This window comes from Chamaea fasciata, unplaced genomic scaffold (assembly GCF_029207755.1).
Source record: "Chamaea fasciata isolate MVZ Bird 193981 ecotype frontalis unplaced genomic scaffold, bChaFas1.0.hap1 SCAF_31, whole genome shotgun sequence".
Lineage (NCBI taxonomy): Eukaryota > Metazoa > Chordata > Aves > Passeriformes > Sylviidae > Chamaea > Chamaea fasciata.
Window position 1 is genome coordinate 502,812 of NW_027094116.1, and position 13,177 is coordinate 515,988.

A 13,177-nucleotide genomic window follows, 5' to 3' on the forward strand; every position below is an offset into this window, starting at 1 on the left:
ATGGCCGGGAAGGTGGCGCTGCTCCTGTGGGGTGAGTGCCCCGGGCACGGGCCTGACACCCCGGGGATGGGCCCTGGTGGGGCAGAGACCGGTGGGGAGGGGGCACAGGGGGGCTGGGGTGTCCCCTGAGGTCCCCATGGCCCACAGAGCCAGTGTGTGGGCATGGACCCCAGTGTGAGCAGAGGAGTGGTGTGGCTGTGGGGACATGAACAGGGGGACAGGGATGCAGGAACAGGGACAAGGGCCGTGTACCATGCTGATGGGGCATGAAGACAGGCGCCATTGCAATGGGATGACGGGCACTGGGCCATGGAGATGTTGCTGATGGGACCAGGGCTGTGAGGATGGTGGTGGTGACCTGTAGGAGAATGGGGTGTCCACAGTGTCCCCATGTCCTGCCTCAGCCCAGGGTGACTGAGGTGTCCCTGTCCTCAAGATCTCTGTGCTACACCAGTGTTCCCGCTGCAGACAGTCTGGGGACAGACACCACACCATGTCCCCCAGGTGCTGCTGTCCCCACCCAGCCCTGTCCCTTCTCCCTTCCAGCCCAGACCCTCGGCCTCGCTGGTGAGTCCTCAGGGGATGCCATGTCCCCACCCCACTGTCCCCAGCCCCGCGCTGACCCTGGCAGGCTGGTGTCCCCTGTCACCTGCAGGTGCCCAGACCACCCAGCTCCTGGTGGAGCCCCCCTGGAGGCCGGCGGTGCCGTGGGACCAGGTGACACTGACCTGCCAGGGCTCGGGGACAGCCGGTGCCACCACCTGGTACAAGGACGGGCAGCGCTGGTGGCTGGAGGCGCCCGACCACTTCACTGTCACTGAGAGTGGCACCTACACGTGTGACAGACCTGGCAGCGGGCACAGCGCCTCTGTGAGAATCTTAGATGGTGAGGGGAGTTTGGGTGTCCCCAGCCTGCCCTCTGCAGGGACCCCGAGGGCTTTGGGTGGACTCCGCTCCATTGGTGTGACCAGAGCTTGTCCCCTGCACACGGGGACATCCCAGACAATCCCAGTTTGGGGGGACCCTATTTCTGGAATTGGGGACCCCTGGTATATTGTGTGCCCCAATGAGGGGTCCCCGTGAAAACGGGATCCCTCTGGTGTGACAGGACCCCCGCGTCCCCCAGACCAGCTGGTGCTGCAGGTGCCGACCCAGCCACTGCTGGAGGGGGACACGGTGACACTGCGCTGCCGGGGCTTTCGGGACATGTTGGTCACTGGGATGCGATTCTACCATGAATTCAAGGAGGTCAGGAGGTCCCTCCGTGGGATCGAGCTGTCCCTGTCCCCTCTGCATCTGAACCACGGTGGCCGCTACCGCTGCGGGGGCCGGGTGAACTCTGAGCTGTCACCGTGGGTGCAGTCGGTACCGGTGACAGTGACAGTGCACGGTGAGCACCCCACAACTGCCACCCCAGAACGCCCACAGCCCCTCCGCAGGGGCTCAGGGTCACAAATCCCCCTCCCCTCTCCTTCCCAGAGCTCTTCACGGTGCCGGTGCTGGAGGGTCCCCCCGAGCCCATCGAGGGGTCCCCCCTCAATCTCAGCTGCCTCAGCACCCCCAGCCCCCTGCGGCCCCCAACCCACCTCCTGCACCTCTTCTACCGGGACGGGCAGTTGGTTGGGGGCCCGCAGGTGTCCCCGCAGCTCCAGGTGCCTGCCGTGGGGGTCTCCAACTCGGGGAATTACAGCTGCCAGGTGCGCTCCGAGGGGGGGGCCGTGCAGAAGAGCAGCGGCCGGCTCCGCGTCACGGTGCGCAGTGAGTGCGGGGATGGGCACGGGGAGCCCCCACAGCCTCCACGGGTCCCCTACCCATCCTGGGGACCTCCATCCCTCTTTGGCATCTCACATCCCTTCTCAGGTTCCTGCTCCATCCTTTGATCTTCTTTTGTTACCTGGGTCCTTCAAACCCCATTCTCCCATGTAACCCTAATCCCTCTCTGGGGTCCCTGCACTCCTCCTTGGGTGCCCTTCTTGCTCCCTGAAGATCTCTCCATCCTCCTCCTAAGCCCCCTCTTTCCCCTCCCCATGTCCCCTACCCTTCCTTTGTCCCCAGTCCCTCCTGTGTCCCCCAGCAAGGGTCTCACTCTCGGGAGTGTCCCTGTGCGTTCAGCCGCCCCGGGGGACAGGTGGCACTGGGGGACCGCCTGGTGCTGAGCTGCAAAGTAGCCACAGGGACAGGTCCTCTGTCCTTCACCTGGCACCAGGGGGGCTCAGGAGCACTGCTTGGCACCGGCGCCCACCTGCAGCTGTGGCACATTGGGAACAATGACAGCGGCTACTACCAGTGCCGGGTCAGCGATGGGGACAGTGCAGCTGAGAGCCCCCATTGCACACCACCATCCTGGGGAACAGAACTACTTAGCTTGTGACGACCCCACCTGTGGAAACCCCCACCCCACCCATGCCAACCTCATCCAACCCTCATGTTCCCCACACCATCCCTGTCCCATCCCAGGCCACAGCCCCCGCCACTGCAAATCATGGTCCCATGTGACTGGAACCTCGGGCTCCACGTCCCCCACCCAGGACATCCCACCCGTGGCTCTCTCCTCCCACCTGTAACATCCATCCCCCACACCAGGTCACCATCACTGCCACTCCATGTCACCGTCACAGGTTAGCGGGACCCTCGTGATTGGGGTGATTCCACCCACAGCCTGCCCCAGCCTGCCCCATCCCCCTCCCACTCCATCCTCATTGCACCCATGGCATCCCTGCCTCCCACATCCACTGTTGGCCACAACCACTGCCACATTGGGACCCTCTGTCTGTTGGTGTCCCCAGGCACAACAGCCCCCATGTGACCCTCACATTCTACAAGGCAAAATTCATCCCACCCTCATCCACCCTGTCCCAGCCGCCCAACACTGGCTGCCAGCCCCTCCCCCCATCATCAGCCCTGTCTCTGTCCACACAGTTCCCGTGGCCAATGCCACCATCACCCCAGGTCTCCCGTCACACCAGGTGCACACAGGTGACCCCGTGACCCTGCGCTGCTCAGTGCAGGTGGGCTCAGCCCGTGTCACCTTCACCTGGCTGCACAACGGGCAGGAGGTGGCCGAGGGTCCTGTCCTGGAGCTCGGGAACGTCGATGTGGGACATTCAGGCACCTACCAGTGCATGGCCACCAACCAGCTGGGACAGGACGGGCACCGCGTGTTCCGGGCACTCAGCCCTGAGCTGGCCCTGGAGGTGACATCGTGGGGACATGGAGGCACAGGTGGGCTCACAGGGGGTCACCCTGGTGGTCTGACACCCCCGGCTTGTCGGTGACCTCAGTTTTCTCCCACTCTCTCTCTGGCAGTGACAGAAAGGGAACAGGAAACAGGAGGGGTCACCTAACGTCACAATGGTTGCAGGACCCCTGGGGTGATGGATGACCCCTCTGTGTTCCCCTTTGTCCCCAGCAGTGGCTGCAGGGGTCAGTGGTTCCCTGTTGTTCCTGGTCCTGCTCCTGGGTGTCATCATGGCCTGGCACTGGTGGCACCGCGTTGGTGGGTGACCATGGGGGGGACGGGGTTCCCCGAGAGGGGTGGGAAGCCCCCAGACTGAAGGGGTGATAGGGTGGTACCCACAGCTCCTGACTTGGGTTGTGCTGAGCCCCCAGTGTCCTTGGCTGAGTGTCCTGGGCGATTTGGGCAGGTGTGGGAGGGTCACACAGCAATGTTGGGTTTTCTTTTGGGGTCCTGGGGAATTTTTGAGGGTCTCCCTCCCTGCTGCGCTTGGGGTTCTGGGTGCTCAGGGCACTGGTTCAGGGGTTCTGAGGGGCTCTAGAGATGCTGAGAGGTCCTGGGGGAATTGAGGGTCTGGTGGTGATTCAGGATTCCCATGGGTGGTCAGGGCCCTGGGGATCCCACAGTCACCCCTTCCCTCTCCTTTGCAGCCACCAGGAAGAAGCAGGAAAGGTGAGTGGGGGGCTCCATTCACAACCCCTCTTCTACTCTCACACCCTGAACCCTCCATGTGCTCCCAAAACCCCTCCATCCCCACAGGGCACATCCACAGCCCCTGGCCCCCCCAGAGGAGGAGGAGGTTCTGTACACCCATGTTGTGAAAACCGAGCGGGCAGGGGGTGAGTACGAGGACAGGGAAATACAGGGACACGTCACCCGCTGGGGTCACCCCCAGCCGGGTCCCCCCAGCCAGTGTCTCTCACAGGGCTCCCCAGTGCTGCCCTCCCCAAGGACACCGCGGTGACCTATGCAGAGCTGCCAGGACCCCATGGACGACCACAGGATACCAGCAACATCTACGAGAGTGTGCCGTGACACTGAGGAAACTGGGGGGCACTGGGGGACACCGGGGATCCCCTCACCCTGGGCTTCTGTGGTTGCCATCCAGCCTGAGGTGGTGGTCAGGAGAAGGGGCTGGTGCACAGAGCACCCAGTGCTCCCCATTCCATCTCCCAGTACCACCACGGCTTCCCCATTCCCCCTCCCATTGTTCCCAGTACACCCAGGAGCTCCCCCTTTCCCTTCCCAGTACTCCCATAGTCCCAGTGGCGGCACATTCCCCCTCCCAGTGCAAGGAGGGCACACGGTCGGTTTCGATACACTTCAGCCCAAAATGCAGCTTTTTGGTTAAACTGGCACAAGTGGTGTTTGTTCAGCCTTGTTGGGCTTTAGGAATGGAATTCTCCAGTTCTGGCTTCCACTAAACAACCAGGGGCCTGGGGAGCCCCGAGGGTGGAGGGCCCGAAACGGCCGAGGGGAGACCCCGGCAGGGCGGGGGAGCAGAGACCCTGGGCTGGGCTCTGCGGAAAGGAGGGACCGGCACGGTGCTCCCAGAGCACGGGGAAGGGGCCCAGCTGCCATGGCGCTGCGAGTGCCGGGACTGTCACGGCGCGCATGAACCGACTGTGAGAGCGTGTCCCAAGCCACTGTCGCCATGTGTCGGGACAGCCCATGGCCAGGGTGACGCCCCCACAGCTTTGGGCACTCGGAATGGGCGGAGCAGGGGCGGGGCAGAGCCCTGTCCATTCCCCGTGCCCTGTGCAGGTGAGGAGGGCAGGGATGGAGCAGCTTTGGGGACACCTGGGATCGATACAAGGTCATTCCCCAGAGCCACACCATGACTGTGGGCAGAGCCCCGGCTCAACATTTCCACACTTTTCCCTCTGGTCTGGTGGCTGCAGCCAGAACCCAAATATTCTTTCCAAGAGGTTCCAAAGGGCTGCAGGTTTGAGACAGAAGGAGGAGGGTCCAGGTCAGGTTGTTGAGCAGATGGGTGTGGGATCTGCAGAACTTCTGGGGCTCTCTCAGCCCCTTGCTGAGAGGGACAAAATGATCAATTGCTGCATTTCCGGACTGCTTCCCTCACAGCTGCCCCTGCAGGGAGGTTTGCAGCCAGCCCTGCTCTGAAAACCATCCAAGGCCCTCGCAGAGCCACTGCTTGGGCTCCCATTGGCTTTTGTGCTTCTTGCAGGGCCCAGCAAACCACAGCCAGGCCTTTTCCTGCCACAGAATTGTCACCTTTGCAGCCGCTCTCAAGCTGCCAGAATCAAAGCCAAGGGGGCGGGGGGAGCCTCAGGTCGTGGCTGCCACCTGGGGCTGGCCAGAGCAGGGCTGGCCAACGCCCATCCCTGTGCACTGGGGCTGGGCCATGGCTGGGCCCCGCACTTGGATGGGCACTGGCTTCAAGGAGGAGGAGTTGGGGAGCTCCTTCCTGCCTCGGGCTCCATTCCCAAGCTGCTATTGCTGGCTGACATCCTGCAGGGGATGAGCAGGAATAGAGAAGTCCGGACCCCGCCTGGAGCTGCCATCCCCCAGGACAGGACCCCCTTGGCCAGCATGTGTCCCCCCCAGGACAGGATCCCCCCAGGACAGGACCCCCCTTGCTGTTCCCCCCAGGACAGAACGCCCCCCACCCCCCGCGTGTGACACTCAGCACGCACAGCCTCTTCCTTCTGCTGCAGGAGAGAGAAAGTGAAAGTGTTGAGGGACACAGCCCGACACCCCCATCCCCCACAGCCTCCCACCCCTCCCTGCAGACCCCTCACCCCTGCTTCCCCCACCCTGGAGTTCCCCCAACCCGTTCCATGTTCAGATGCTCCCCAGGATCATCACAGTACTAACTCAGGGGTTGTGAAATTGAGGGATAAAAGGAAGGAAATGGAAATGAAGAGAGCAAAAAGCCCCTGGATGTGGAGGGGACACAGATCCAGAGCACCTTGGAATCTGCCTGTGGTGATCACCACGCCACGAGGTCCTCACGGGGCAGCGCTGGGCTCTAGGTCACCTTAAAATCTAAGGGAAGGAGCTGTGACACCCGCGCCTGCCCATCCAGTGACTCCCCATCTCTGGAACCCCCATGCCTTATGTTTCACCTACCTGGGCTCCCAGGACTGCAATTCCCTAGAATCTGCATGGCCCAGGAGCCCCATTCCCAGGGGATCCTCTCCCAATCAATCCATCCCCTGAAATCCCCCTTTCCCCAGGGCCTTCACTCTCCCAGGACCCCCCATTCCCCTGGCACCATCATCCCTGGCACACCCATCCCATCACCCAAATCCCTGGAGCCAACGTTCCTCTGGGACTCTCATCCATGAGTCCCCTGAGGCCTGGGACCCCCATTCCCATGGGACCCCCATATCCAGTGACTCCCCCTCCTCAGGACCCCCATTCCCCAGAGACTCCATCACTGGCAACCTCCATTCCTCTGGACACCCATCCCTGGCTCCCCAAACCCCCTGAGCCCCTCACTCCTGAGAACCCCCTGGCCCACCTTGTGCCACCCAGCCTTGTCCCCAGCCTGTCCCCAGCTTGTGGCCACCCAGCCCCCACCAGGTGCCACCTACGCATGAGGGTGAGACCTCACCTCGCTTCCTGCCCCTTCCGCTGAAGATCCACCACCCAGGGGACCGGTGGCCACAGCAGCGAGTGACAGCCAGCCTGGATGGCCGGGGACACGGGGATGGCCGGGAAGGTGACGCTGCTCCTGTGGGGTGAGTGCCCCGGGCACGGGCCTGACACCCCGGGGATGGGCCCTGGTGGGGCAGAGATCAGTGGGGAGGGGGCACAGGGCGGCTGTGGGGTCCCCTGAGGTTCCCAAGGTCAGTAGAGCCAGTCTATGTGCATGGACCCCAGTGTGAGCAGAGGAGTGGGGTGGCTGTGGGGACAGGAAAAGGGGGACAAGAAGAGGGGAGCTGGGGCATGGGGAAAAGAATCCAGGAAAAGGAATCTTGGGGCTTGGGCAGCAGCGGGGACAGGGATAGGGCATGCAGGGACAGGGACAAGGGCCACGTACCATGCAGTTGGGCTATGGGGACAGATGCCATTGGAATGGGATCACGGGCACAGGGTCATGGGGATGTGGCTGTGAGGACAGGTGCTATGCAGATGGTGGAGGTGACCTGTAGGATATTGGGGTGTCCAGACTGTCCTCATGTCCTGCCTCAGCCGAGAGGTGACCGAGGTGTCCCTGTCCTCAAGATCTCAGGGCTACACCAGTGTTCCTTTGGGGGCAGTCTGGGGACAGACACCACACCTCATCCCCCAGGTGCTGTTGTCCCTGCAGTGCCACCCCCACCCAGCCCTGTCCCTTCTCCCTTCCAGCCCAGACCCTCGGCTTCGCTGGTGAGTCCTCAGGGGATGCCATGTCCCCACCCCGCTGTCCCCAGCCCCGTGGTGGCCCTGGCAGGCTGGTGTCCCCTGTCACCTGCAGGTGCCCAGACCACCCAGCTCCTGGTGAAACCCCCCTGGAGGCCGGCAGTGCTGTGGGACCGGGTGACACTGACCTGCCAGGGCTCAGGGACCGCCAGTGACACCACCTGGTACAAGGACGGGCAGCGCTGGTGGCAGAACAGGGGCGACAGCTTCACTGTCACTGAGAGTGGCAACTACACCTGTGGCACACCTGGCAGTGGTCTCAGCCCCCCCGTCACAGTCTTAAATGGTGAGGGGGGATCTTAAATCCTTATGATGGCCCCCTGATAGGTCTGGGTGGGTTCCACTCTGTGACTGGCCTCACACCCTGCCTGTGGCCGGAGCCTTTTCCCTGCACTCAGGGAAATCCCATTGCATCCCAGTGCAACCCAGAGTGATGGGACAACTGTGTTGACACCTGTGCCACATGATTGCTCCTGTGGTCCCTGGGATCCCCCTGCGCAATGGAGCCTCCACCCAGATGTCCCCGGTGCCATGGGCACGCACCTTGGAGCAATCTCGAGCCCCTTGGTGTGATGGGACCCTCCTGTCCCACAGACCGGCTGGTGCTGCAGATGCAGCCAGGGACACTGCTGGAGGGGGACACGGTGATACTGCGCTGCCGGGTCATGCAGGACATGTCGGTCCTCAGCGTGCGAGTTTATCACAACGAGAGGGATCTAGGGGGGTTCCTCAGTGGGACTGAGCTGTCCCTGTCCCCGCTGCAGCTGAACCACAGCGGCCGCTACAGCTGCGGGGGCTTGGTGAGCTTGTGGTCGTCATTGTCAGCACCAGTGACAGTGACAGTGCACGGTGAGCACCCCCACTGCTGGAACTCCAATATCCTGACACCCCCAAAGTCACTTCCCAGGGGACTCAGAGTCACAGCCCTCACCTCTCCTCTCCTTCCCAGAACTCTTCACGGTGCCGGTGCTGGAGGGTCCCCCGGAGCTCATCGAGGGGTCCCCCCTCAATCTCAGCTGCCTCAGCACCCCCAGCCCCCTGCGGCCCCGAACCCGCCTCCTGCACCTCTTCTACCGGGACGGGCAGTTGGTGGGGGGCCCGCAGGTGTCCCCGCAGCTCCTGGTGCCCGCCGTGGGGGTCTCCAACTCGGGGAATTACAGCTGCCAGGTGCGCTCCAAGGGGGGGACCGTGCGGAAGAGCAGCGCCCGACTCCGCGTCACGGTGCACAGTGAGTGCGGGGATGGGCACGGGGAGCCCCCACAGCCATCCCAGGTCTCCCATCCTTGCTCAACTCTCTGTGTGCCACCTTGCCTTCCCTGGGCTCTCCCTAGGTCCTCCCATCACCTTTCCTGCTGTCTGCATCCCTCACCAGGTCCCCTGACCCGCCCCAGATGCACCTCTCCCTCTCTGAGGTCCCTCCATTGTCCACAGGTCCCACCATCCCTGTCTGGGTCCCCAAAACCTTCCCTGTGGCTCCCTTCAACCCTCTCTATGTGTCTCCTGGCTGAATCTCTCACCCTGCCCTGGGGTCCCTTCCAGCCTTTTCCAAGCCTCTCTCCCATCTCTGGGCCCCCTTCTTCCTCACAGGGATCCCCCCATCCCTCTCTGATCCTCCCCCTCCCTACGTCCTTCACTGCTCCCTGGTGTTCCCCACTCCTCATCCCATGTCCCCAATCCCTCGTGTGTCCACCCGCAGGTGTCCCACTCTCGGGGGGAGTGCAGCCCCCTGGGGGACAGGTGGCACTGGGTGACTGCCTGGTGCTGAGCTGTGCAGTGGCCACAGGGACAGGTCCTCTGTCCTTCACCTGGCACCGGAGGGGCTCAGAGGCACTGCTGGGTGCCAGCCCCCACCTGGAGCTGTGGCACTTTGGGGACTAGGAAAACAGCCACACTGGTGCTGGGCCAGTGATGGGGACAGTGTGGCCAAGAGCCCCACATGGAACCTCACTGTCCTTGGGCTGAGGGTGATCCCACCCAGAGCATCCCCAATTCCACACATTCCCATTCCACCGCAACTCCCCACACCATCCCCAACCCACCCCAGGTCACAGCCCCCACCCCTGGCTGTCACAGCCCAGGGGAACTGGGACCGTCTGGCTCCAGGTGTCCCCACCCAGGACATCCAGGCCATGGATCCCTAATGCCACCTGTCACATGTCCCACTCCCCATCAGGTCACATTCACCCTACTGAGCGTGACTCTCCAGGGGAGTGAGTCGCTTGGCATTGGGGTGATGCCCCCGTTGATTTGCCTCATCAGACCCATCACATCCCACCCACGCCATTCCGTGCCCCCCACGAGGTGACAGCCATTACCACACTTGGACACAGCCGCCCTCATCCCGTCCTCACCTCAGCCTCATCCCATCCTCATCCCTCACCCCTCATCCATCACATGCCCTCATCCCACAGCACATGATGGCTCCACCCCATGGGGTCACTGTCCTGGCTGAAGGAGACCCTCTGTCTCCAGGTGCCACCACACAGACTCCCTCATTCCCCCAGGCCGGGTGCAGCCCCTCCTCCTGGCCTCAGCCCTGTCTGTGTCCCCACAGTGCCTGTGGCCAATGCCACCATCACCCCCGGTCCCCTGTCACACCAGGTGCAAGCAGGTGACCCCGTGACCCTGTGCTGCTCGGTGCAGGTGGGCTCAGCCCCTGTCACCTTCACCTGGCTGCGTGATGGGCAGGAGGTGGCCCAGGGTCCCATCCTGGATCTTGGGAATGTCAGTGTGGGCCATTCGGGCACCTACCAGTGCGTGGCCACCAACCAGCTGGGACAGGACGGGCACCGTGTGTTCCGGGCACTCAGCCCTGAGCTGGCCCTGGAGGTGACCCCTGGCTCACCCTGGGTCACAGGTGAGGTCACATGGGGTCACCGGGGTGTTCAGGATCGCCGAGGTTTAATGTGACCCCAATGTGTCCCCCTCTGTCCCCAGCAGTGGCTGTGAATGTCGGCAGGACCCTCCTGTTCCTGCTCCTGCTCCTGGCTGTCATTGGGGGCTGTCACTGCTGGCACCACTGGGGTGGGTGACAATGGGGGGGATGGGGGTCCTGGAGTGAGGGGAAGCCCCCAGAGTGGGGGCAGAGACAGGGCAGCACCCAGGGCCCCTGAGCTGGGGGAAACGGAGCCCACAGTGATGTCGGCTGGAGGTCCTGGGGGGTCTGGGGGGAATTTCCATGGTCTTGGTTGGGCTCCAGGGCCATCCCTGGGTAGGCTTTGAGGAACATTGGGGTGGCATTGGGAGCTCCTGGAGGGTTTGGGCAGCTCTTGGAGGGCTGTGCAGGGATTTAGGGAAATCTTTCTGGGGTCCTGTGGGAGTTTGGGGGTACTGTGGCTGGTTGGACCTGCTGGGGTCCCAGGAAGGTTCAGGGGTCTCGGGGTCTCCATGGTCACCCCCTCTCCTTTTCCTTGCAGCAACCACGAAGCCCCAGGAAAGGTGAGTGGGGGTCTCCAGCAAGGACTCCCCTTTCCCCCTTCCACAGACACCCCTCAGACCTTCCTTATCCCCACAGGACCCCCCCAGAAGAGGGGGAAGTGCTGGGACCCCACATTGATGGCACCGAGTGGGCAGGGAGTGAGTACAGGGGGGGGACAGGGACACGTCACCCACCAGTGTCACCGCTCACCCAGGCCCTCACAACCAGTGTCACTTTCAGGGCCTCCCCATGTGACCCCAGGCCCTGCCCCTCCTCGGGATCCACAAGTGACCAACATGGAGCTGCCGAGACCCTACAAGCGACAGCAGGACCCTGATGACACCTTTGAGGGTGTGCTGTGACACTGGGGACACCGGCAGCACTGGGAGGCATCGATTCCCCTCAGCAGTCCCTTCTTCCTCTTCACTGCACCCCACAGGACTCCTCGTTCCCTCGCCCAGTGCCGGGCTGGCACGCGACCCTTTTCCCTCTTATTGTACCCAAAATTCAGCTTTCTGATTAAACTGCGAGAAACAAGGCTCCTGGCTTCAGGCGGCAGCTGTTTTGCTGGAGCACGGCTGTGGCTGCCCAGCTCCGCTGTTTTCTGTGGCTGCTTTGGCTTTTCCTACACTTGAACCCAACAACCCATGTCCCACCTGAGCCTTGTAGCTCATGCTAGAGCTTGGGAGGTTTTGATAAACTTCCTTTGCCACCCTGGGTGTGCCTCCTCCCACCGTTCCAGCCGCCACTCCGAGGGTTCCTGCAGCAGCCCATTTTGCCGTCCAGAGTGGCACTGTTAACAGCTGCCCCCCAGCCCCGTCAGTGAGGGAAGGACGCTTCTCTCTCTCTCCCGCCCGCTGAGTCTCCATTAACCATGGAGAGAGAGACAGCCGAGCTGGCGTCACAGCGCCCCCTGCAGCCGCGGGGGAATCATCGCACCCGCCCTGCCCGGCCGGGAGCCACCAGCGCCCCTGCCGGCTGTGCCCGGAACTGCACCGCAGGGGAAGTGCCTGCAGCCCCGAGAGGGCTGGGACTGGGTTTGTGCTTTTGTTTGTTGTTGGTGGCGGTGTTGTTGTTTGTCTTGTTATAGATATTCTAGTGAAGAACTGTTATTCCTCTTCCCATGTCTTTGCCTGGAAGCCCCTTAACTTCAAAATGATAATACTTTGGAGGGAAGGTGGTCAAATTTTCCATTCCAAGGCAGGTTCCAGCCTGCCTTGGCAGACACCTTTACAGCAGGATACATCTTTTTGGCAGCAGAGGGCAGGTCACAGTTTGCCTTGAGCTGGAGGGATGTCCAGAGCTCTGGAACCGACTGGAAACTCAGACCCACCCTGTGCCATGGACTCACACATTCTGACAGGCTTGGAAAAGGGGGAGGCTCGGGAACACCCACAGGGCCTTTGAGACATCATCGTGTGCGGAACACAGCAGAGGACGTGTTTGGGACAGGGGAGAAGAGAATCCAGAGCCTCCTGAAAGCTGCTTTGGCCATCAGAGCAATGAAGGTCCAGGGCCCTGCCAGGTTCCTCTGGTGGAAGAAACTGTCTGGGGGAAGGATCCCGAGTTTTCCCCTTTCAGGGGCTTTCCCTGGAAATTGTTCCTTTTTTGACCCTCAGGGATTCTAAACCTTGTTGCTGTTGGTTTTGTTCTCTCATTGCTGTTTGCAGGAAATTGTTTTCTGTCAGCCCTTTGGGACATTTGCCTTTTGTGCCTCCACTGGCAGGGGGAGGGGCAGCAGCCCCTGGTTCTAGTGTCAGCCCAGAACTGGAGAATCCCATTCCTAAAGCCTGACAGAGCTCAACAAAGAAACACCATTTCTGCCAGTTGAACCAAAAGCTGCAATTTGGGCCAAATAACAGGGAAACGAGTCCATGGGTGTTCTCAGAGTGCTGAGAGGGGGATTGCAGAGCCAGTGGGAGCACAGGGGTACTGGGAGACAGAATGGAAAACACCTGGATCTACTGGGAGCAATGGAGAGGCACTGGGAGGGGAAATAGGGAGCCCCTGAGGGTACTGGGAGCACAGTGAGGAGAGAATGGGGAAGTCACTGAGGGCGCTGGGAGCACTTGGATGTGGAATGGGAAGCCAGTTGTGGTAGTGGAAGGAGGGTGGGGAAGCCCTTGGAGATTCTGGGGGCATGGGGAGTT

At 62.2% G+C, this 13,177-nt stretch overlaps 1 pseudogene; it reads left to right on the forward strand.

Moving 5' to 3' along the window:
* Nucleotides 1-11,550, forward strand: LOC136302907 (Fc receptor-like protein 4; annotated as a pseudogene).
* The last annotated feature ends 1,627 nt before the right edge of the window (nt 11,551-13,177 follow it).